The sequence below is a fragment of the Elephas maximus genome, unplaced genomic scaffold (assembly GCF_024166365.1).
Source record: "Elephas maximus indicus isolate mEleMax1 unplaced genomic scaffold, mEleMax1 primary haplotype scaffold_76, whole genome shotgun sequence".
In the NCBI taxonomy this organism is placed as follows: Eukaryota; Metazoa; Chordata; class Mammalia; order Proboscidea; family Elephantidae; genus Elephas; species Elephas maximus.
In genome coordinates, this window is record NW_026060261.1 from 176,353 (window position 1) to 202,249 (window position 25,897).

Below are 25,897 nucleotides of genomic sequence, written 5' to 3' on the forward strand. Positions count from 1 at the left end.
ACCCTCCCTCCCCTTCCCAGGCAGCCTCATTAACATTGGAATTTCCTGAGCCACAGAGTGAACTGCGCTGCAGTTTTTCTTTCTTTTTTTTTTTTTGGTCTTTCCTAACCCATTCTCCAGGCCTGAGAGAAGCAGCTACAAAAAACCCAGGGACCAAAAAACCTACTAACTGGACTAAAAACACAGAACCAGCTCCAGCCAAGCATATGTAATCCACAGTCTTGGCTTTCATCCCTACAGGGAACAAGGTGGCTGTTAAATTACAAAGGCATTTCTGATAGGGATCTGACTGTAATTGTTCTAGCAGATTACTGGAAAGACAAGTTTCCCAGGTCTGATATCTCTGCCTATTCAACAGAGCCCTCACTGACCCACAACAGGGAACTGAGGGCTGACACTCCCCCCACACCACCTAGTCTCCTGCCTTAGGGGTCTAAGGAGGGTAACACCTACCAATCTGTAGCGGTACTTGCACTGGGGGGCTAAGATACAGATGCAGAGACCACCCACCAAGTGCTTTAGAAATAGAGACACACCTACCTCACTGGCACTTGGGGGAAGCCTGTCAGCAACCTGCCCCGCCCCCCCCCCAGAGTGTGAACCCCTGCTGCTACTAGAATCTGGTGCACACAACTATCACCACTACTTCTCTAGGTGGATAGGTGACAGTCTGCACCACACACTTGGTGACACAAAATCAGATTCCACTCAAGAATAGTGAATGGACTCAGGCTTATATATCTGGTAACAGCCCAAAGCAGCTGGTAATAGGACATAAGTGATTCAAGGGCTACAACAATCAAGACAGCACAATCTAGTAGCCCATCTACGTACACTGAAAAAAAAAAAAACAAGATAAGACTCAGTGAGCAAATATAGAAAAATCACTACAATATCTTAGAGATGGCTCGGAGACAGCAATCGATATCAAACCACATAAAGAAGCAGATCACGATTGCTTCTACATATCCCCAAATTAAAGAATCAAAATCTTTCCCAAATGAAGATACAATCCTGGAATTGCCAGATACAGAATATAAAAAAACTAATGAACAGAATGCGTCAAGACATCAGGGATGACCTCAGAAATGAAATAAGGCAATCTACAGAAAAAGCCAAGGAACACACTCATAAAGCAGTTGAAGAACTCAAAAAGATTATTCAAGAACATAGTGGAAAAACTAATCAGTTGCAAGAATTCATAGAGGGACAGCATTCAGAAATCCAAAAGATCAACAATAAAATTACAGAATTAGACAATGCAATAGGAAGTCAGAGGAGCAGATTCAAGCAATTAGAATCCAGACTGGGAAATCTGGAGGACCAGGGAATTAACACCAACATAGCTGAAAAAAAATCAGATAAAAGAATTAAAAAAAATGAAGAAACCCTAAGAATCATGTGGGACTCTACAAGAAGAATAACTTGCATGTGATTGGAGTCCCAGAACACGGACGGATATCAGAAAACACAGAGAGAATAGTTGAAGATCTGTTGGCAGAAAACTTCCCTGACATCATGAAAGATGAAAGGATATCTATCCAAGATGCTCATCGAACCCCATTTAAGATTGATCCAAAAAGAAAATCACCAAGACATATTATCATCAAACTTGCCAAAACTAAAGATAAAGAGAAAATTTTAAAAGCAGCCAGGGATCAAAGAAAGGTCTCCTACAAAGGAGAATCAATAAGAATAAGTTCAGACTACTCAGCAGAAACCATGCAGTCAAGAAGGCAATGGGATGACATATATAGAGCACTGAAGGAGAAAAACTGCCAGCCAAGGATCATATATCCAGCAAAACTCTCTCTCAAATATGAAGGTGAAATTAAAACATTTACAGATAAACACAAGCTTAGAGAATTTGCAAAAACCAAACCAAAGCTACAAGAAATACTAAAGGAAATTGTTTGGTCAGAAAACCAATACTATCAGATACCAGCACAACACAAGGTCACAGAACCCGAACATCCTGCTATCAACTCAAACATGGAAATCACAAAAACAAATTAAGATTAATTTTAAAAAGAAAAAAACACTCCAAACAGGGAATCATTGAAGTCATTATGTAAAAGATCACAATAATCAAAAAGAGGGACTAAATAAATGAGGCATAGAACTGCCATATGGAGAGGAAAACAAGGCGATATAGGACAATACAAGTTAGGTTTTTACTTAGAAAAATAGGGGTAAATATTAAGGTAACCACAAAGAGGTATAACAATTCCATAACTCAAAAATAAAAACCAAGAGAAACATAACGACTCAGCAAACGTAAATTCAAATACCATGAAAATGAGGAACACAGAATTTACAAAGAAAAACGTCTCAGCACAAAAAGTGAGTGGAAAAATGAAACTGCCAACAACACACACAAAAGGCATCAAAACGACAGCACTAAACACATTCTTATCTATAATTACGCTGAATGTAAACGGACTAAATGCACCTATAAAGAGACAGAGAGTCTCAGACTGGATAAAGAAACACGATCCATCTATATGCTGCCTACAAGAGACACACCTTAGACTTAGAGACACAAACAAACTAAAACTCAAAGGATGGAAAAAAAATATCAAGTGAACAACAAGCAAAGAAAGACCAGGAGTAGCAATATTAATTTCTGACAAAATAGACTTGAAAGTTAAATCCACCACAAAGGATAGGAAAGGACACTACATAATGATTAAAGGGACAAATGACCAGGAAGATATAACCATATTGAATATTTATGCACCCAATAACAGGGCTGCAAGATACATAAAACAAACTTTAACAGAACTGAAAAGTGAGATAGACACCTCCACAATTATAGTAGGAGACTTCAACACACCACTTTTGGACAAGGAGAGGACTTCCAGTAAGAAGCTCAACAGAGACACGGGAGACCTAATTCCTACAATCAACCAACTTGACCTCATAGACTTATACAGAATACTCCACCCAACCGTTGCAAAGTATACGTTTTTTTTCTAGTGCACATGGAACAGTCTCTAGAATAGATCACACATTAGGTCATAAAACAGACCTTTGCAGAATCCAAAACATCGAAATATTACAAAGCATCTTCTCAGACCACAAGGCCATAAAAGTGGAAATCAAGGAAAAGAAATCAAACACTTGGAAACTGAACAATACCCTGCTGAAAAGAGACTGGTTTATAGAAGATATTAAGGAGGGAATAAAGAAATTCATAGAATGCAACGAGAATGAAAACCTTTCCCATCAAAACCTCTGGGACACAGCAAAAGCAGTGCTCAGAGGTCAATTTATATCGATAAATGCACACATACATAAAGAAGAAAGAGCCAAAATCAAAGAACGGTTCTTACAGCTTGAACAAATAGAAAGCGAACAACAAAAGAATCCATCAGGCACCAAAAGAAAACAAATAATAAAAATTAGAGCTGAACTAAATTTTTTTTTTTTTAAATGAATTAGAGAACAGAAAAACAATTGAAAGAATTAACAAAGCCAAAAGCTGGTTCTTTGAGAAAAATAACAAAATTGATAAACCACTGGCCAGATTGACTAAACAAATACAGGAAACAAATAACCCAAATAAGAAACGGTATGGGCCATATCACAACAGACCCAACTGAAATTAAAAGAATCATATCAGATTCTTACGAAAAATTGTACTCTAACAAATTTACAAACCTAGAAGAAATGGATGCATTCCTAGATAAATACTACCTACCTAAACTAACACAATCAGAAGAAGAACAACTAAACAGACCCATAACAAAAAAAGATTGAAAAGGTAATGAAAAAACTCCCAACAAAAAAAAAAAACCCTGGTCCGGACGGCTTCACTGCAGAGTTCTACCAAACTTTCAGAGAAGAGTTAACACCACTACTACTAAAGGTATTTCAAAGCATAGAAAATGATGGAATGCTACCTAGCTCATTCTATGAAGCCACCATACCCCTGCTACCAAAACGAGGAAAAGACACCACAAAAAAAGAAAATTACAGACCTACATCCCTCATGACATAGATGCAAAAATCCTCAACAAAATTCTAGCCAACAGAATTCAACAACATATCAAACAGATAATCCACCATGAACAAGTGGGATTTATACCAGGTATGCAAGGCTGGTTTAATATTAGAAAAACCATTAATGTAATCCACCATATAAATAAAACAAAAGACAAAAACCACATGATCTTATCAATTGATGCAGAAAAGGCATTTGACAAAGTCCAACACTCATTCATGATAAAAACTCTCAGCAAAATAGGAATTGAAGGAAAATTCCTCAACATAATAAAGGGCATCTATACAAAGCCAACAGCCAACATCATTCTAAATGGAGAGAGCCTGAAAGCATTTCCCTTGAGAACGGGAACAAGACAAGGATGCCCTTTATCACCACTCTTACTCAACATTGTGCTAGAGATCCTAGCCAGAGCAATTAGGCTAGATAAAGAAATAAAGGGCATCCGGATTGGCAAGGAAGAAGTAAAATTATCTCGATTTGCAGATGACATGATTTTATACACAGAAAACCCTAAGGAATCCTCCAGAAAACTACTGAAACTAATAGAAGAGTTTGGCAGAGTCTCAGGTTACAAGATAAACATACAAAAATCACTTGGATTCCTCTACATCAACAAAAAGAACATCGAAGAGGAAATCACCAAATCAATACCATTCACAGTAGCCCCTAAGAAGATAAAATACTTAGGAATAAATCTTACCGAAAATGTAAAAGACCTATACAAAGAAAACTACAAAGTACTAGTGCAAGAAACTAAAAGGGACCTACATAAGTAGAAGAACGTACCTTGCTCATGGATAGGAAGACTTAACATAGTAAAAATGTCTATTCTACCAAAAGCCATCTATACATACAATGCACTTCCAATCCAAATTCCAATGACATTTTTTAATGTGATGGAGAAACAAATCACCAACTTCATATGGAAGGGAAAGAAAAGCATTACTGAAAAAGAAGAAGAAAGTGGGAGGCCTCACTCTACCTGATTTTAGAACATATTATACAGCCACAGTAGTCAAAACAGCCTGGTACTGGTAACAACAACAGGCACATAGACCAATGGAACAAAATTGAGAACCCAGATATAAATCCATCCACATATAAGCAACTGATATTTTACAAAGGCCCAGTGTCAGTTAATTGGGGAAAAGATAGTCTTTTTAACAAATGGTGTTGGCATAACTGGATATCCATTTGCAAAAAAAATGAAATGGGACCCGTACCTCACACCATGCACAAAAACTAATTCCAAGTGGATCAAAGACCTAAACATAAAGACTAAAACGATAAAGATCATGGAAAAAAAATAGGGATAACGTTAGGAGCCCTAATACAAGGCATAAACAGAATAAAACATTACTAAAAATGACTAAGAGAAACCAGATAACTGGGAGCTCCTAAAAATCAAACACCTATGCTCATCTAAAGACTTCACCAAAAGAGTGAAAAGACCACCTACGGATTGGGAAAAAATTTTCAGCTATGACATCTCCAACGAGCGCCTGATCTCTAAAATCTATATGATTCTGTTAAAACTCAACCACAAAAAGACAAACAACCCAATCAAAAAGTGGGCAAAGGATATGAACACACACTTCACTAAAGAAGATATTCAGGCAGCTAACAGATACATGAGAAAATGCTCTTGATCATTAGCTGTTAGAGAAATGCAAATTAAAACTACGATGAGATTCCATCTCAATCCTACAAGGCTGGCATTAATCCAAAAAAACACAAAATAAGAAATGTTGGAGAGGCTGCTGAGAGAGATTGGAACTCTTACACACTGCTGGTGGGAATGTAAAATGGTACAACCACTTTGGAAATCTATCTGGCGTTTAAAAGTAAGAAATAGAACTACCATACAACCCAGAAATCCCACTCCTCGGAATATATCCAGAGAAATAAGAGCCTTTATATGAACAGATACATGCACACGCATGTTTACTGCAGCACTGTTTACAATAGCAAAAAGCTGGAAGCAACCAAGGTGTCCGTCAACGGATGAATGGTTAAATAAATTATGGTATATTCACACAATGGAATACTACGCATCAATAAAGAACAGTGACGAATCTGTGAAACATTTCATAACTTGGAGGAACCTAGGAGGCATTAGGCTGAGTGAAATTAGTAAGATACAAAAGGACACATATTGTATAAGACCACTATTATAAGATATTGAGAAACAGTATAAACTGAGAAGAACACATTCTTTTGTGGTTATGAGAGGAGGGAGGGATGGAGGGTGGGAGAGGGTTATTTACTGATTAGTTAGTAGATAAGAACTACTTTAGGTGAAGTGAAGGACAATATTCAATACAAGGAAGGTCAGCTCAACTGGACTGGACCAAAAGCAAAGAAGTTTCCGGGAAAAACTGAATGCTTCGAAGGTCAGGGGAGCAAGGGCGGGGGTTTGGGGACTATGGCTTCAGGGGACATGTAAGTCAATTGGCAAAATAAATTCTATTAAGAAAACATTCTGCATCCCACTTTGAATTGTGGCGTCTGGGGTCTTAAATGCTAACAAGCGGCCATCTAAGATGCATCAATTGGTCTCAACCTACCTGGATCAAAGGAGAATGAAGAACACCAGGGTCACAAGGTAATTATGAGCCCAAGAGACAGAAAGGGCCCCATGAACCAGAGACTGCATGATCCTGAGACCAGAAGAACTAGATGGTGCCTGGCTACAACCGATGACTGCCCTGACAGGGAACACAACAGAGAACCCCTGAGGGAGCAGGAGAGCAGTGGGATGCAGACCCCAAATTCTCATAAAAAGACCAGTCTGACTGAGACTGAAAGGACCCCGGTGGTCATGACCCCTGGACCTTCTGTTGGACCAGGACAGGAACCATTCCTGAAGCCAACTCTTCAGACATGGATTGGACTGGACAATGGGTTGGAGAGGGATGCTGGTGAACAGTGAGCTTCTTGGATCAGGTGGATATAAGAGATTATGTTGGCATCTCCTGCCTGGAGGGGAGCTAAGAGGATGGAGGGGTTTAGAAGCTGGTGAAATGGACACAAAAAGAGAGTGGAGGGAGGGATCGGTCTGTCTCATTAGAGGGAGAGTAATTGGGAGTATGTAGCGAAGTGTACATAAGTTTTTGTGTGAGAGACTGACTTGATTTGTAAACTTTCACTTAAAGCACAACAAAAATTATAAAAAAAAATATTAACGAGACTTTAGATTTCTTCTCACCCTATATCATGGATTGTATTATGTCCCCCAAAAATGTGTGTAACAACTTGGTTAGGCCATGATTCCCAGTGGTCTGTGATTGTCCTCCATTTTGTGATTGTAATTTTATGTTAAAGAGGGGTAGGGTGGGATTGCAACACCCTTACCAGGTCACCTCCCTGAGCCAACGTAAAGGGAGTTTCCCTGGGATCTGGCCTGCACCACCTTTTATGCCTCAAGAGATAAAAAGGAAAGGGAGAGAAGCAGAGACTTGGGGACCTCATACCACCAAGAAAGCAGCACCAGGAGCAGACCACATCATTTGGATCTGAGGTTCCTGCGCTGAGATGCTCCCAGACCAAGGGAAGACTGATGCATCACAAGAACCTTCCTTCAGTGCCCACAGAGAAAGAAAGCCTTCCCCTGAAACCACTGCCCTGACTTTGGACTTCTAGCCTACTGGACTGTGACAGAATAAACTTCTCTTTGTTAAAGCCATCCACTTGTGGTATTTGTTATAGCAGCACTACATGACTGAGAGTCCCTACACTCACAGTACGAAAATGCCTTCTAAATGAGAATTTTCCAGAGGCTTCAGAAATATCTATACAAATCACCTAATCAGACAATTTCAGACTTGGAAGGAATCTTAAGCAACACCTGTCACTTTACCAATCCCAGCGAATAAGTGAGAAAACTGAGGTTCAGAAAAGCAAAGAGAGTTGGGGTCACATAAAGAGGCAATGTTAATAAGCTGTTGTGACTATCACTATCTACTAGCAGGATTTTTTTCCCCAACAATTTTTACATGTACAATTCAGTGACATTGATTACATTCAGCATGTCATACAACCATTACAACTATCTTTTTCCAAATTATTCCACCATCATTAACAGAAACTCAGTGGCCCCTAAGCACTGACTTCCCCTTTACTCCTCCCTCCCACCCCTGGCAATCACTAATAAGCTCTGGTCTCTATAGATCTGCCTATTTCATGTAAGAGGGATTATACAGTATTTTTCTGTGACTGACTTATTTTGCTTAGCATAACATTTTCAAGGTTCATCCACCTTATAGCATGTATCAGGATTTCATGGCTGAATAATAACCCATTGTTATGTATATTCCACATTTCGTTTATGCATTCATCTCTTGATAGACATTTCCTTTGTTTTCACCTTCTGGCTACTGTGAAGTGTGCTGCAATGAACACTGGTATACAGGTTGCTGTTTGCATCCCTACTTTCAGTTCTTTGGGCCACATGCTTAGGACTGGAACTGCTGGGTCATGTGTTCTACATTTAACTTTTTTGAGGAACCACCAAACCGTTTTCCACAGCGACTGTGGGATTTTGCATTCCCACCAGCAATGAACAAGGGTTCCAATTTCTCCACATCCTCTCCAACACCTCTTATTTTCCTCTTTTTTTTATTATAGCCATTCAAGTGGGGGTGAGGTGGTATGGCATTGTGGTTCTCATTTCCACCCTCCTCATGACTAATAATGTTGAGCTAGCACCAGCAGAATTTTAGGATTCTTCATTGGTAGTAAAAGCAAGCTCATCAGTTCATTTGAAGACAGACAGAAATAAACCTCAAATAAGCTGGGCATAGAATACGAACTACAAGAGGAAGCAGGTGACTGGGGTACTGGCACCAAAGGCAGTGTTCTCTACCTGGGTCAGGGTCAAAGCTGAGGGCCTCATTATACACGGTAACCTCCCCATCACTGGCAACGGCACCCATCTCCCTCAAACATCACTTCTACAAAATTCATTTCAAAGAACAGCCATCAAGTTATTTCCAAAGAGAGAATGGATGAATGAACTCTGCCTCGTAAGGTCAATAAAACCAATATCCAAGTTTTGCGTTGTGAATGAAATCTGAAAAGTACAGAATTTAGGAAAATCCATACTTCTTAGAAGTTTCAAGTTTCAGAAGAAGCTGATTTGAGAATAACTTTGATCTGCCTTCTGTGTCAGCACTGAAGTACAGTGACTAATTAACCAACGGTATTTTTACTAATACTGTCACCCCTACCTTCAAGGTATGTAATTATTGGATATTGATCAGGTTTAAAAGTCACATGTATATTTCCAGAATCCTACCTATGTGTGTAGACTAGCTTTACAAGCAAAGAATTAGAAACTATTAAGTTATGGGGAATTTTGATTGAATCATGATTTCAACTTCACGTTCAATTAACTAATTTATGCAAAGTGCTTTCAAAATATGTATTATGATGCTTAATTGTTAGGTTACATTCCGCCTTCTCCTCCACTACACACACACACACACACACAAAAAAAAAAACCAGCAGAGTAACCACAACCATCCCTCAGTCCTCACAACACCCATTATCCCAACCTTATAGAAACAGTTTGGCTTTCACAACTATTTTCTTTGAGCTTCTCTTTGACTGAGATCTCACAAAGCTTCTCGAGATCTTCTAGACCAGAGGCTACACACTGCTGGTTTGCCAGCTCCATTATTTCATCTCCTGCAGAAATTCCCAGAAACAGCAGTGCCACCTGCTGGTAGGGAGGGCACAATCTGCTTTCTGGAAGCCTACGGGTGACAGGAATGGCAGCCTAGATTTCCATCTTTGGGAGCCTTTCTTTTTTCTAGCCCACATTGTAAGCATAAGCTACAACCTGAGATGTGTAACCTCCACAGGAACCTCCATTGTGACTGGCAGGTCATCCGGAAGCCATGTAAAGCAAAGCCAGGCTAGCCAACAACGAGGCATTTCTGCCTGGAAATGCCTCCTCAAAGTCCCAGATGCAAGAGCCTCACTGAATTCAACATTTCCTGGCTCTCCTTTTCCCCCACTGCTTCAGTATCAGATAAGCACTCCCAGCCCTGACCTGCGGCTATGCTATCTAGCTCTCACATCCTAAGGAAGGTACTCAGACCCCTCTCAATGTGAAGGCTCTTACATGTACACAATGTGACAGAGATCCTTCTTAAGGGACACTACTGCTTAGGCATGCAGGTCGGACTCAAATCTCTTTCATTCGCTCTCCATCCTCCCCTCGCCTAACCCGAGGGACAGAAAAGACAGAAAGGAAATGATTTTATTGCTGTTTTGAAATTAACACTAGTGAGCTTTCATTGATTCAGAGCATAAACCCTTGTGCTACAGGTCACTGATACATGTCGCGTCCCGCAAGATGAACTCAGCCTGCCTATCTTCCTGGTTTCCCTTCCTTAACCCGATCAGTGTTTTTCAAACTTTTCACAGCCCCTTCCACAGGCTGAACATAAGAACTGCACGCCCTTTGTGTAGTTTTCACGGGCAGTCCCCAGTTACAAACGTCCGACTAATGTGCAATCTGTGTTACAAACCAATCCCAGTAGAGCCTATTTATATTAAAAATTTGAGATATATACAATGGTTCCTAATAATAAACTGCCGATACTTCGGGAAGTGCATTAAAATACTGTTATTATTACCATTATTATCATGTTAAAGATATTTTAGTGTAGCTGGAAATGACTCTTTAAGGTTTATGTATAGAAAAGGAATGCTACACGCTGAGACAAACATTTGATTAACTGACGTTAGATACAAACTGTGCCTAACTGTTCCGACTCATGTACAAATTCAACTTAAACATAGATTTAGGAATGGAACTCGTTCAGAATCCGGGGGCAGACTATATGACAAAAATGACATTTTTTTTTGAGGCCAGAAGCATATGCTTTTTCAAGTTATACTACCTCCTTCAACCTTCAGAATTCCTTCCCCCACCATCACCAATACCAACTTAAAAATTTTAGGCAAAATTTTAAGTTATTCCTGATAATTTGCTTTGAGTTCCAAACTATTAGCCGAAAACCTGTATTTCACTTTACTAGGGACAGTTGTTATGTTCCCAGTGAGCTGGAGCTTCGCAGCAACTTCTCCTTTTACTTTCATTCACCTCAGAGTTCTTATCTCCCTAACAAATGTTAAGTGTTTCCTCTTCAATTTTTTTTTTAACTTGCCAAGCTAAGTGATTTCCTATCAAGTGTAGACATTTTGCCAGGATGCAGGGGCAGATTAACCAGTAACCAAGGTACTCACGGGGTTACAGTAAGCAAGGTGTGCAACAGGCTTAATTGTGTTTACTTACTAATCAGTAGAGCACAATTTCACAGGCATTTCACCACATCAAAGAAACAAGCAGAGTTGGGTGCCTCATACCACCAAGAAAGCAGCACCAGGAGCACAGCGTGTCCTTTGGATGCAGGGTCCCTGTGCCTGAGAAGCTCCTTGACCAGGGGAAGCCTTCCTCCAAAACTGACAGAGAGAGAAAGCCTTCCCCTGGAGCCAACGCCTTGAATTTGGACTTGTAACCTACTACACTGTGAGAAAATAAATTTCTCTTTGTTAAAGCCATCCACTTGTGGTATTTTTGTTATAGTGGCACTAGACAACTAAGACATCTCCCCTTTCCATCGTTCCCTCTCATCATCAGAATCCTTAGCCTGATGACTAGTCAAGTCACGCCAAACAGCAATTTTTTGTCTACACTCTTCAATCAGTAAGTTGGTGGGTGTACCTGAAGGGCAGTCGCTGCAAAGGTGAAATTTATTATGAATGGAGGATTTGTTGGGACAATGTCGGTAAGAAGGGCTATAAAGGTCTGAGCCATAAGCACTCAGCATCATAAACGTTCTTCTCCTGTAAGAAGATGTGGAGCTAAAAGATATGTTGTTGGCAGTGGACTTAAAATGTCCCCCAAAATGCCATTCCAAGAAATCAATGAGGCTTTCCCCAGGCAAACTGTTCCTCTCAATTAAACAGGCTCAGGGCAATGGGACATGAAGGCAAGGAGGCAAAACAGATTTGTCCACAGGACCAACCCACAAGCATATAGTAGGATCCAGATAACATTTATTCCATGCCCAGTCCTTAATCTCTTCCTCAGAGGTCAGCTGCGGATATTTACTAAGGACACCCAAGAAATCAGGAAAACAGGAAAGATCAAGAAGGTTTGGGTTAAGTTTTGCCAGGCCCAACTCTACTTGATTTATCTTTCTTAAGATATTAGACTTTGAAAAAGTGAAAGAAGACCCCCCATTTTATTTCCCTAATTTCCTTTATGCCCTCCTTTTTGTCCTGATCGCAACTGAGGCCGTCACAATCCAGAGGTAATTGGGAAGCAGCCTGTCTGGCGGTTGTGTCAGCTAAAATATTCCTTTTAGTTTCTTCGGTCTGGGAACATTTTTAGGTTGGTGTGCCTGACTTTTTCCAATAATAGCAAATGCCAGGAACTACTGATTGAGGAACCCTGGGTCTATTACCAAACCGGAGTTTTAGTCCTTTATTACAACCTGGAGATTGTAATTGTTGTAACTGTAATGCCATTAATTTATTCTGTCAGGTTTTATCCTTCTGCTCCAATTCCCTGGCTCCTTGTTCTAAGGTTTGGGCTAATTTATAAGCCAAGATCAACATTTCCCAATTTAATTGATGATGTCTAACTGAATTGGCCAGTTTGGGGTGGAGCCCTCCAAAAAAATAGAATTAAAAGAGATCTGGCTCCAGCATCTTCTAAATTTAACACTAATGATCCACAAAAAGTTTAGTTAAATAATCCCTACAGTTACAAACATTTTCATCTTTGTCCTGCTTATAAGGCTGAACCTTAGCCCAGTTTATCTTCTGGGGAAAAAACCTTGGGGAAATTTCACTAGATCTGCAACAATAGCTTTATTCTAAGTTAGTAATTCTAGACCTGGGACATTAGGTTGTATAGGTAATGGTTTCTCAGGTTTTTTTTCTATTTAGCCTTTACATTTTTATGCACCTTTGATGGAGCCCTGGTGATGCAGTGGGTAAGAGCTTGGCCAGTAACCAAAAGGTTGGTAGTTCAAATCCACCAGTCACCCCTTGGAAACCCTATGGGGTGGTTCTACTCTGTCCTGTAGCTCGCTATGAGTCAGAATCGACTCAATGGCAATCATTTGGGCTTTTTTTTGATCTACTTTTGAGCATCCCTAGGTTCTAGTAACATGTGTAATAGATTACTTAAATATGCTCATCCAGGTTCATAAGTTTCTGACAAAATCTTAAACTTCTGACAAAACTTTTGATGATCTTCGCAAGAATCAAGAAATTCTTTAACAATGGCATGAGGTTTCACTTTAGTCCAGGGGGCAAAAGCAACCTCAGGAGGTCTTCCCCCTGCCTTTGGATATTTTATTTTGAAAGGCATCTCATTTACTGCTTTATTCTCTCTTGTAGCTGCCAGGTTGGTTTCTTTGAGGATTCCCTGGAGTAACAAGGAAGCTTACACAAAGCATTGTCAGGACAAGAAAGTATAGATGGATACAGAGAAGCAGCCTCCAGAGGAGCAGTGGGAGGAGGAGAAAATGCTGTAGTGACAGTAGAATTTTGGAATTGCAATTCTTTAATTTATTTTGCCTGCCTGAACAGTGTGTCTTTGAGTAGGCAAAACTATCATCATTTTGTCTCTTGGAAGCTTCTAAAAACGAATTAAAATAGTCTTCCCACTGGTTCTGATTGGTCCAAGAACCTTTAGCCTCTAAATTGCTGCTCAGAAAAGTTAATTTAGTGAGCTCAAACCCCCCTCAAGTTGGCCAGGGATTTTCTGTAGTAAGTACATGCTACCACCAAAGATACTGAACTGAAATGGGGGTCACAATTTTTGGCCATGTAAGTGGTGGGAGTCACAGAAGGAGGTCCGCTATGGTCTTTGGAGGTGGCATTCACCATCTTACTAAACACTTGTACGTGCTGACAACCAAAGAGTGCGTTAAGCTTAATACGCCTTTAGAGAAAAAAAAGGAAACATTTGCGCAGGGAGTTATATTTTTCATCTGCTAGATGGTGGACTTGTCATGCTCAAGACTTCTTTAAAATGTCCAGACCATGAAAAGAAACAACTGACCAAAAACTTAAAAGGTACACTGAGAACTTCGGCACCTTCAGGGTTTGAAAAAAATCTATGAGTATTTCGCTGTGGTTGAGATGTGTTTTCTTGTGGCATTTAAGAGGTTGACTTGTGCCCTTATTTTATTTATTTGTTTATTTTTGCAGCTTATAAGACCCAAAAGCACCTCAGTAGACAGTCATTCAAATCATGAATTAGATTGTAAATGAGACCAAATGGGCAACACCTGCCCAAAAGCAAAGGCGAGAAGGCAGAAAGGGTCAGAAAACCAGGATAAATGGAAACAGGGAACCCAAGGTGGAGAAGGGGAGAGTGTTGACACATTATGGGGATTGCACCAATGTCACAAAACAATCTGTGTATAAACTGTTGAATGAGAAACTAATTTGCTCTGTAAACTTTCACCTGAAGTGCACACGCATGCACGTGAACACACACACAAATCAAAACTCACGAATTAGAAACAGGCAAACAGAAAAAAAAAGAAAGATAAGCATGAATACACTTAACAGAATACAGCCAGTAAGTGGCAACTTCGTAACACCCGAACTGTAGTTGAAAACACAATCCTCCAACAAACTTGTTCAGTAGCGAATGAGAAAGTGAAAGTTGAGAAATGGCTTTGATAAATCCCAAAGATCCATGCCGAAATACTTGGGGCTCACTCTTGGGAGCACTCACGTCTGGACAGGTCCCAAGGGGTCCGAGACAGCAGGAGCTTGTCAGTGCCTAATTCTGGTTTTTCAGCTCCTCCTGGTCCACTGGGGAAGACGTCACCGAATCCCACCAAGACTCTGCCAAATATTGTAGAGAAAAGACTCTCCAATTCTGTTAAAGTAAAAAAAAAAGACATGTATTGAAGGCAGTATGTCATTCGAATGGAGATCGTGAAAACCTCAGAGTTTGAAGCTCACAGATCCAAGGGAGGGGGTACAAATCACATCTAGGTATAGTGTCATAGGAGGAGATAGAAAACACAATATTCTGATTGGTTTACAGTGACTGAGGTCAATCAAAGGTGAGACAAAGCAAAGCATGATTTTTAACACTGCTGGTTACATTAATACAACTGGAATACATTGGCTAAAGGACAAAATTGCAAGGTATGTGTTTGCAGGGGGGGGTCTCAGGACCGTCAAAAAATAACGACATGACGATGGCATGACCGGTACTGTCAGGAATAGGTTGTTAAACATTACCTCACTCAGCATATAAGATTTTCTGAAGAGATCTAACACAAAGCGTTTCGATAAGGTTTGGTTACAGACCCCAGGACACGTAGTGTCCACATCCTTAGCCTGACCACAAAGAAAAGAATTTCATTAATGACAGGGTTGGTTCCTAAGCAACAGGGTTTGAATCTATGTGAAAGGTTATATTGAGCCTTAGCATTAGTTCAGCCATTTTACTTTAGGTCAGGTGCGTCTTTTGATTTTATGTCCCATATCATGCTTTAGGTTGTTAAGTGAATACAAGTTGAAGACTGTATGTTTTCTTGGTGACTTTTTCTTTCTATACCTACTACATACCACTCCTTTATCCTACCAATCTTTCTTAAATTCTTATGCCTGATATTAATGTCTGTTTCGTTTTTATTTATAGTGATTAATATACTTGGACTTTTTTCTACAATCTTATTTGGGTTTTTCTGTTTACCATGCTTTTAATTTGCCTCTATTTTTCTTCTTTCTTATCTGCTTATCAATTCACTAAAAATTCTGTCATTTTTTTAATTCTGTATAGTTTGGAAATTACACATTCTATTTTTCTTATTTTGGTGAATAATCTGAAGTATTTAGCATGCATATCAGTAATGAAAAGTACCTGAGTGGCACAAACAGCTTGCACTTGACTACTAACCTAAGTCACCCAGTGGCCCTGTGGAAGAAAGGCCTGGTGATATGCTTACATAAAGACTACAGCCGAGAAAACCATATGGAGCATTTCTAGTCTGTAACTCTTGGGGTTGCCATGAGACGGGGGCTGACTCAACGGTAACTAACAAGAACATCAGTTATATGACTCTTGTCACATTCAGGAGAGCCATAATCATTTAAACAGCCTTTCTTTATTTACGTTATTGATCCCACCTCTCTAGTATACAAGTCAGAACTCAAACTTTCTGCCTCCCTTGCAGCTAGGCTGCAGACCTATAACTTAGTCTCTGGTAACCAGAAGCACCTGTGAGAGTAGGCAATGTAAGCTATGCAAGCTATGCCTTCAGCTTCCATTTTCCTGGTAGAGGCAGAGGAGTTCAGCTCGCGGAGGTGGCAGTGGTTGCAAGATCGACCTCCTGATGCAGGATTGACGTTGATGCTGACAGCAGGGGCCGATGAAGGCAAGCTGAGCCCCTGCCGTTTGGTGTTCCGGGGGGCAGTAGCAGTTTCTTTATCACGCTCATTCTGCCGCACGGTTTAGGGCACTTCTAGGACCTTAGCCAAGGCTTTGTTTTTCTAGGCCTCCCAATGACTCTGAGAGCTGATGAATAGAATTTTAAGAAATTCCTTAATGAATTCTGTTAAATTGCAACAAAGAACCTTAAGATCCAAAGTTAAGGACTATTTCGCTCCTCCTTCTGAATAAAAGGAGTCTACCCACCAGACGAGTTGTGGAACGATATGAAGGACATCATCCATGAAGAAAGCAAGAGGTCGTTGAAAAGACAGGAAAGAAAGAAAAGACCAAGATGGCTGTCAGAGGAGACTCTGAAACTTGCTCTCGAACGTCGACCAGCTAAAGCAAAAGAAAGAATTGATAAAGTAAAAGAACTGAACAGAAGATTTCAAAGGGCATCTTGAGAAGACAAGTATTATAATGACATGTGCAAAGAGTTGGAGATGGAAAACCAAAAGAAAAGAACATGCCTGGTGTTTCTCAAGCTTAAAGAACTGAAGAAAAAATTCAAGCCTCGAGATGCAACAGTGAAGGATTCTATGGGGAAAATATTAAACGACACAGGAAGCATCAAAAGAAGATGGAACAAATACTCAGAGTCATTGTACCAAAAAGACTTAGCCTATGTTCAACCATTTCAAGAGGTGGCATATGATCAGGAACCAATGGTACTGAAGGAAGAAGTCCAAGCTCCTCTGAAGGCATTGGCGAAAACAAGGTTTCAGGAATTGATGGAATATCAATTGAGATGTTTCAACAAACAGATGCAGGGCTAAAAGTGCTCACTCGTCTATGCCAAGAAATATGGAAGACAGCTTCCTGGCCAACTGACTGAAAGAGATCCATATTTATGCATATTCCCAAGAAAGGGAGCCAACCGAATGTGGAAATTATAGAACAATATCATTAATATCACACGCAAGCAAAATTTTGCTGAAGATCATTCAAAAACAGCTGCAGCAGTATATCGACAGCGAACTGCCAGAAATTCAGGCCAGTTTCAGAAGAGGACGTGGAACCAGGGATATCATTGCTGATGTCAGACGGATCCTGGCTGAAAGCAGAGAATACCAGAAGGATGTTTACCTGTGTTTTATTGACTATGCAAAGGCATTCGACTATGTGGATCATAATAAATTATGGATGACATTGCGAAGAATGGGAATTCCAGAACACTTAATTGTGCTCATGAGGAATCTGTACATAGATTAGGAGGTAGTTGTTTGGACAGAACAAGGGGATACTGATTGGTTTAAAGTCAGGAAAGGTGTGCGTGAGGGTTGTATTCTTTCATCATACCTATTCCATCTGTATGCTGAGCAAATAATACGTGAAGCTGGACTATATGAAGAAGAATAGGACATCTGGATTGGAGGAAGACTCATTAACAACCTGCGTTATGCAGATGACACAACCTTGCTTGCTGAAAGTGAAGAGGACTTGAAGCACTTACTAAGGAAGATCGAAGATCGCAGCCTTCAGCATGGATTGCATCTCAACATAAAGAAAACAAAAATCCTCACAACTGGACCAATAAGCAACACCATGATAAACGGAGAAAAGATTGAAGTTGTCAAGGATTTCATTTTACTTAGATCCACAATCAACAGCCATGGAAGCTGCAGTCAAGAAATCAAAAGACACATTGCATTGGGTAAATCTGCTGCAAAGGACCTCTTTAAAGTGTTGGAGAGCAAAGATGTCCCCTTGAAGACTAAGGTGTGCCTGACCCAAGCCATGGTATTTTCAATCACATCATATGCATGTGAAAGCCGGACAGTGAATAAGGAAGACCGAAGAAGAGTTGACGCCTTTGAATTGTGGGGCTGGCAGAGAATATTGAATATACCATTGATTGACAAAAGAATGAACAAATCCGTCTTGGAAGAAGTACAGCCAGAATTCTCCTTAGAAGCAAGGATGGAGAGACTGCGTCTTACAGGCTTTGGACCTGTTGTCAGGAGGGATCAGTCCCTGGAGGAGGACATCATGCTTGGCAGAGTACAGGGTCAGCGGAAAAGAGGAAGACCCTCAACGAGGTGGATTGACACAGTGGCTGCAACAATGAACTCAAGCATAACAACAATTGTAAGGATGGCTCAGGACCGGGCAGTGTTTTGTTCTGTTGTGCATAAGGTCACTATGAGTCGGAACCGACTCAAGGGCACCTAAAAACAACCCACCAACCACTGCCGTTGAGTCGATTCCGACTCACAGTGACCCTATAGGACAGAGTAGAACTACCCCATAGAGTTTCCAAGGAGTGCCTGGCAGATTTGAACTGCGGACCTCTTAGTTAGCAATCGTAGCGCTTAGCTACTACGCCACCAGGGTTTCCAAAAGAAGCCCAGAATGTTTTAATTCAGAACTCCTTCTTGCTATCATCTACCATATTTTTAATGACTAATACTTAAATTCACCTTGTTTTTACAGTCTAAAATACTGGCACTTAAAAAAGAATAATACTTATTTGGATTAACCAGGATATTTGCTAATTTATTGGTTCACCCTTTATGCTCCCATCTCACTTGTTCCTTTAGGGTTCAGTTTTTTTCTGGTTCAAGTGTACCCTTTAATATTTCTTTCGATGAGGGACTGTGAATCCCAAATGTCAAAATGTATTGTCCTTCCTTTCGAAACATAGCTTAGCTAGGTATGGAATTTAGTTTCTCAGTTCTGGTTTCTCAACACTTTGAAGATATTTTCCATCTTCTGTCAATTTTTGCTGATAAGTCCGATGACATGTCCCTGTCATTCTTTTAGGGTAATTTGACTTTTTTCAGTGGTAATTTTTAACATTTTTTTTGTGTTTGGTGTTCTATAGTTTCACTGTTATGTGTAGGTCTCAGTTTTTACAATTGTTCTGCCTGACACTTAGTGTCTACCTTTTTTTTTTAATCTGATGACTCATGCTTTTCTTCAAGACTGAAAAATTCTCAGCCATGGTCTCCACGAATAGTATCTCTTCTTCATTTTCTATTTTCTTTCCAATGAAACTTTTAGATTTTTGTTGGATCTTCTAATTTTATCTTTTAAGTCTCTGAACTTACTTTTGATTTTTTTTATCTCCTTGCATGTATTTCAGACTCTTTATAAAGCTCATTTTGATAAGATAGGTAGAAGGTCAGTGAATGAAAGGAAGACCTCAGCAATATGGATTGACACAGTGGCTGCAACAATGGGCTCAAGCTTAGCAACAATTGTGAAGATGATACAGGACTGGGCAGTGTTTCATTCAGTTGTACATAGGGTTGCTATGAGTAGGAACTGACTCGACCACACCTAACAACAACAATGGGGATTATCTGGCTGAAAGGCATCAATAGTTGCCTATTTCCTACTTTGTTAGCTACTCTTCTTGGCTTGCAAGGCCCTCATGAATCCAGGCCTGCCATTTACTAGCTGGGTAACTCTGGGCACACTTCTGAGGCTATTGAAAACTGAAATGAGATAAAGGATATACAGTGCAGACCAAGTACCTGACATGTGGTAGTAACCAAAAACCCATTGCCATCAAGTAGATTCTGACTTACAGCGACCATATAGGACAGAGTACAACTGCCCCATAGGGTTTCTTAGCTTGTAATCTTTACAGAAACAGACTGCCACATCTTTCTCCCCTGGGGTGGTTGTTGAGTTTGAACTGCTGACCTTTAGGTTAGTAGCCAAGCCCTTGCCACCGGGGCTCCTTATGTAGTAGTATCTAAACCATACCAAACCCATGGCCAGAGTTAATCCCGACTGATAGCGACCTATACGACAGAGTAGAACTGCCCTGTAGAGCTTCCAAAGATTTGAACTGGCAGTCTTTTGGTTAGCAGCTATAGCCACTGCTACGCCACCAGGGTTTCCATGTAGTAGTACAGGAAATAATATTTGTTGTAGTTGTCCAGCTCACAGCAATTCTGTATGATATCTGTCCTCACACCATTTTAGACATGACTTCTGCATAGAAACTTTGATCAATTTCAAGACCTTGCTGCTTTGGCTGTAGTGATTGGCTAAGACATGGTCACATGACTCTAACCCAACCAGTTAATCATTCCTTTCTCCCGTGTACTGGCTGGTGGATTAGAGCCCCCAACCTTTCAGTTAGCAGCCCAGTGCTTAACCACTGCCACCAGGCCTCCTCTTCAAATCTGAGGTCAGGAATACTGGCTTTTTTCCTTTATCATTGTAGAGTACTTAAAATGTGTTAGTAGAGTAGAGGTCTTGGCTGTAGTAAAGGAGAATGAAAGTGACCTGGAGAAAAGAGGAGGTAGGTGAGGGTGGCAGACAGAGGGATTACTGACAACATTCAAGTTTCTAGTTTCACTGGCTTTGATGATATGGGACTTTACTTTCAGTAATATAAATTTTTTTTTTTAATGTGCTTTAAAAAAAATTTTTTTTTTTTTTAGGTGAGAGTTTACAGCTCAAGTTAATTTCTCATACAAAAATTTATGCACATATTGCTATTGGACCCTAGTTGCAATCCCTAAAATGTGACAGCACACTCTGGCTTTCCACCCCACATTTCCAGTGTCCATTCAAGGAGCTCCTATCCCCTTCTGTCTTCTCATCCTGCCTCCGTACAGGAGCTGCCCATTTAGTCTTTCGTAAAAAAAAAAAATTTTTTTTTTTTTATCAACTTGAACTAAGAAGCATACTGTTGACAAGTTATTATTTTATATTTTATAGTCTATCAATTCTATGTCTGAAGAGTTGGCCTAGGGAGTGGTTTTAGTTCTAGGTTAACAGAGAACCCAGGGGCCATGTCTTTGGGGGTTCCTCTAGTCTCAGTCAGACCATTAAGTCTGGTCTTTTTATATAAATTTGAGTTCTGCACCACACTTTTCTCTTGCTCTGTCAGGGACTCTCTGTTATGTTCCCTGTCAGGGCGGTTGCTGGTGGTAGTCGGGCACCAACTAGTTCTTCTGGTCTCAGGCCAGTGGAGTCTCTGGTTTATGTGGCCCTTTTGTCTCTTGGGTTAATATTTTTTGTGTGTCTTTGGTGTTCTTCATTCTCCTTTGCTCCAGGTGGGTTGGGACCAATGGATGCATCTTAGATGGCCTCTCGCAAGCTTTTAAGACCCCCAGATGTCACCCACCAAAGTGGGATGCAGAACATTTTCTTTATTATGCCAGTTGACCTATTTGTCCCCTGAAACCATGGTACCCAGACACCTGCCTCTGCTACGCTGTACCTCGAAGTGTTTGGTTGTGTTCAGGAAACTTCTTAGCTTTTGTTTTAGTCCCGTTGTCCTGACTTCCCATGTGTTGTGTATTGTCCTTCCCTTCACCTAAGATAATTCCGGTCTACTTTCTAGTTAGTGAATTCCCCTCTCCCTCCCTCTCCACCCTTGTAATCATCAAAGAATGTTTTCTTCTGTTTGACTTTTTTCTTGAGTTCTTATAATAGTGGTCTCATACAATATTTGTCCATTTTCAACTAATTAATTTCACTCAGCATAATGCCTTCCAGATTCATCCATGTTGTGAGATATTTTTCAGACTCATCATTGTTCTTTACCTTTGCATAGAATTCCATTGTGTATATATACCACAATTTGTTTAACCATTCGTCTGTTTATGAGCACCTAGGTTGTTTCCACCCTTTTGCTATAGTGAGCAGTGCTGCAATGAACATGGGTGTGCATATATCTGTTCGTGTAAAGGTTCTTATTTCTCTAGGATATATTCCAAGAAGTGGGATTGCTGGATCGTATGGTACTTCTTTTTCTAACTTTTTAAGGAAGAACCAAATCGATTTCCAAAGTGGCCGTACCATTTTACATTCCCACCAGCAGGCTATAAATGTTCCAGTCTCTCCACACCCTCTCCAATATTTATTAACTTGTGGTTTTGGGATTAATGCCAGCCTTGTTGGGGTGAGATGGTATCTCATTGCAGTTTTGGTTTGCATTTCTTTAATGGCTAATGATCTTGAGCATTTCCTCAAGTATCTGCTAGCTGCCTGAATGCCTTCTTTGGTGAAGTTCCTGTTCATATCCTTTGCCCATTTTTTAAATTGGGTTATTTATCTTCTTGTTGTTGAGGGTTTGCAGTATCTTGTAGATTTTAGAGATTAGATCCTGATCAGATATGTCACAGACACAAATTTTTTCCCAGTCTGTAGGCTGTCTTTTTAACTCTGGTGAAGTCTTTTGATGAGCATAAGTGTTTGATTTTTAGGAGTGGTCCCGGTTATCCAGTTTCTCTTCTGGTGTTTGTAAATTGTTAGTTATGGTTTGTATTCTGTTTATGACATGTATTAGGGCTCCTAGCATTGTCCCTATTTTTTCTTCCATGATCTTTATCATTTCAGATTTTATATTTAGTTCTTTGATCCATTTTGGGAGTTTTTGTACGTGGTGTGAGGTATGGGTCTTGTTTCATTTTTTTTTTTTTTTGCAGATGGATATGCAGTTATGCCAGCACCATAAGTTAAAGAGCCTGTATTTTCCCTATATAATGACTTCAGACCTTTGTCCAATATGAGATGCTCATAGGCAGAAGGATTTACATCTGGGTTCTCAATTCTGTTCCATTGGTCAATTCGTCATTGTATCAGTACCAGGCTGTTTTGATTACCACGGTGGTATGATATATTCTAAAATCAGGTAGTGTGAGGCCTCCCACTTTGTTCTTCTTTTTCAGTAATGCTTTACTTATCTGGGGCCTCTTCATTTTCCATATGAAGCTGGTGATTTGTTTCTCCATCTTGTTAAAACACGTTGTTGGAATTTGGATCAGGATTGCATTGTATCTGTAGATCGCTTTGGGTAGAACTGACATTTTTACAATGTTGAGTCTTCCTATCCACGAGCAAGTTATGTTTTTCTGCTTATGTAGGTCTCTTGGTCTTTGCAGTAGAGTCTTGCAGTTTTCTTTATATAGGTCCTTTATGTCTCTGGTTAGATTTATTCCTATGTATTTTAACTTCTTGGGGGCTACTGTAAAAGGTATTGATTTGGTGATTTCCTCTCTGAAGTTCTCTTAGTGTAGAGGAATCCAACTGACTTTTGTCAGTACTGTACATTTCTACATTTCTTTAATATTTGAATATTTTATAAGAAGCAGGAGAAATCTTATATATATATTTTTTAAATATCAGAATTCAACATGAATTTTATTTTGTTGCTCAATTCCTTACATTTTTTATTCCTATGTTTCAGAATAAATGGTTATTACCCTCTTGCCAGCTATGGAAATGTAGTTGCTGTAATAATAACATTAAATTTGTACAGCCCTTCAGAGTTCCCACAGCCTTTCATTTCATCTTACTTGATTCTGGGAGATGAGCAGGTCAGGTAAGTTCAAGTTTAGATTTTACAAATGGTAAAATTGAGATGCAGAGAGGTTAAATGATGTTCAGAGTCAGGAAGGCTAAGAACCCAGCTAGGTCTTAAACATTCTCTAGCAGGAGAGTTTGGCATTTACTATTCGTAAAATTGTCAGATTTGGTGCATTATAAAACACATTCACTAATTGTTGGTAATTAGAAAAATTCAGAGGAGCCCCGAAAAGTCTTATTAGATCAATTACAAAACCTCCAAAAATGCATACTTGGTCCATAATTTAAATTCATGTTCTCAAAAGCACTTTCATTCTCCCAAAAGTTAATCTTCACCGTGTTCCTAATCAAGTTTCCACTGTGCTTTTAAATTCTAGAACTTTAATCTAGAGGAGGGATGATTGGGGGGAATTTTATTGACTTCTGACTAGACATCCACAGTGGATAATAGTTTATGTATGCATGAAGCTAAATTCTTAAGGTAGAACCCTGTATCCCACATAGCACATGGGTAATTATTTACAAAAGTCACCTGTAATTACAAAATGCTTTAGTAGTATTATCACAACACTTTTGTTTTGCAGAACCCAAATGCTTTCATAACATTAACTCATTCACTTTCACTGAACAGATAAGGAGAGGTTGGGGGACAAATAGCATCCCTATTTTATCTGCCAGAGTTGATGAAGTAAAGGGAAAAGAGTGAAGTACTGAAGGTAATACAAAGCAAGGGCAGTTGGACTTTCTTTTTAGTACTGTCATGATTGTTGCATCTCACTGTTATGAGAACCTCTCCATTTTAAGTAGAAAATGTAATTTATGATGACGAATATAATTTTCGGTAGAAATTGTTTCTATAGCATCAACGCACTGAGATGTCAAAGAATACTGGAAGGCTTGTACTATTAGTTAATCTGCATTGTTTCTGATCTTGCAGATTCTGGTATTTTCATTTTTTATGGCGCTGAAAATAAGCTTTTTGTTATAAGTGAAGCATTATACTAATCTGACAGTTCTAGGATAGGTCCCCTTTCCTGCAACCAGGTTGCCCTTAGACTCAAATCGATCCTCTAAAGTCTATCCCAAGAGATGCAACTGATGTGGGGAAAATGGGACTATTTAAAACCAAGTCTGACGTCACACATTCGTGTTCTAACCATCTGTACTTTAATAATCTTTTATTAACCAGGGGCTGGTCCCGCCTGGGAGGACAGACACAAGCATCTGTACCTTTTATTAGCCAGGGGCTGGTGCTGCCTGCGAGGAGAGACACAAGAGCGCAATAGTCTTCTGCCATACAATCCTGGAATGGTAACAGTGTGCAGCTGCCTAAGAAAGAGAAGTCATTTCAGAGCTGTGGGGTGGTGTGGGGTGGGAGGGAGTCATTCATTCCTCTTCTCCATCCAAGGGCGATACTTATCAAAAATCTTGCACATCTTCTTTTTCCATTTAATTGATTTCTCTTGCGTGGGAGGCAGAATCCTTCAGGGGAATGAGAAGAAAGGGGGTAAGGGGAAGCAAGCCTGGCAGGGGGGCTTTCTAGAGGGCATCCATACCCTTGCTTAAGATTGGGAGTGCTGGCAAAAAAAAGCTCAGGCGTCCACAACCTGTTTGGCTACAAACATGCCTCCCTTCCTTCCAGAGAGCCAGCATTGTCCCTCTCCACCAGGACTGCTGCCCCCAGGTATTACCTCACATCCTTCCAGTGCCTCCACCATGCTCCCCAAATCCTGGGCCTTCGCGGGGAGGGAGGAGGGCGGAGAGGGGAGACAAAAGAGTCTCCATTCTGCCTGGACATGCAAGTAGCTGGCAGTTTGCCTTCCCCACCTCCCTCTGTGCTTGCTTACCGCCCCAGCCAGGGCAGCAGACACCCCCACATGACCACCTCTCACCCCACTCCCTGGGCTCCTTCAGCCCTCCCCCACCCAAGCCCAGGGGCGCATCCTCACTCTTCCTCCAAATGCGAGTCCAGCTCACCCCCCTCCTCCAAATGCGAGTCCAGCTCACGCCCCAATCCAGGCCGCTATGGAGAAGGCAGCAGCCCCCAGGTTCCCACTCCTCACGCCTGCCCATTCCCACCCCTCAACCAGCTCCTCCACCCTCCCAAGGCTCGGAGGCGTGTCTAC

At 40.4% G+C, this 25,897-nt stretch overlaps 1 long non-coding RNA gene across 1 annotated transcript in view; it reads right to left on the reverse strand.

Moving 5' to 3' along the window:
• Window positions 1-25,679, reverse strand: part of LOC126069916 (uncharacterized) — a 68,087-nt gene extending 42,408 nt beyond the window's left edge. The window contains exons 1-2 of the long non-coding RNA XR_007516097.1: window positions 25,002-25,679; window positions 14,784-14,930 (exon numbers count right to left, since the gene is read on the reverse strand). This is a non-coding gene — a long non-coding RNA (uncharacterized LOC126069916). The remainder of the gene's footprint in view (window positions 1-14,783; window positions 14,931-25,001) is intronic.
• Window positions 25,680-25,897: the final 218 nt, after the last annotated feature.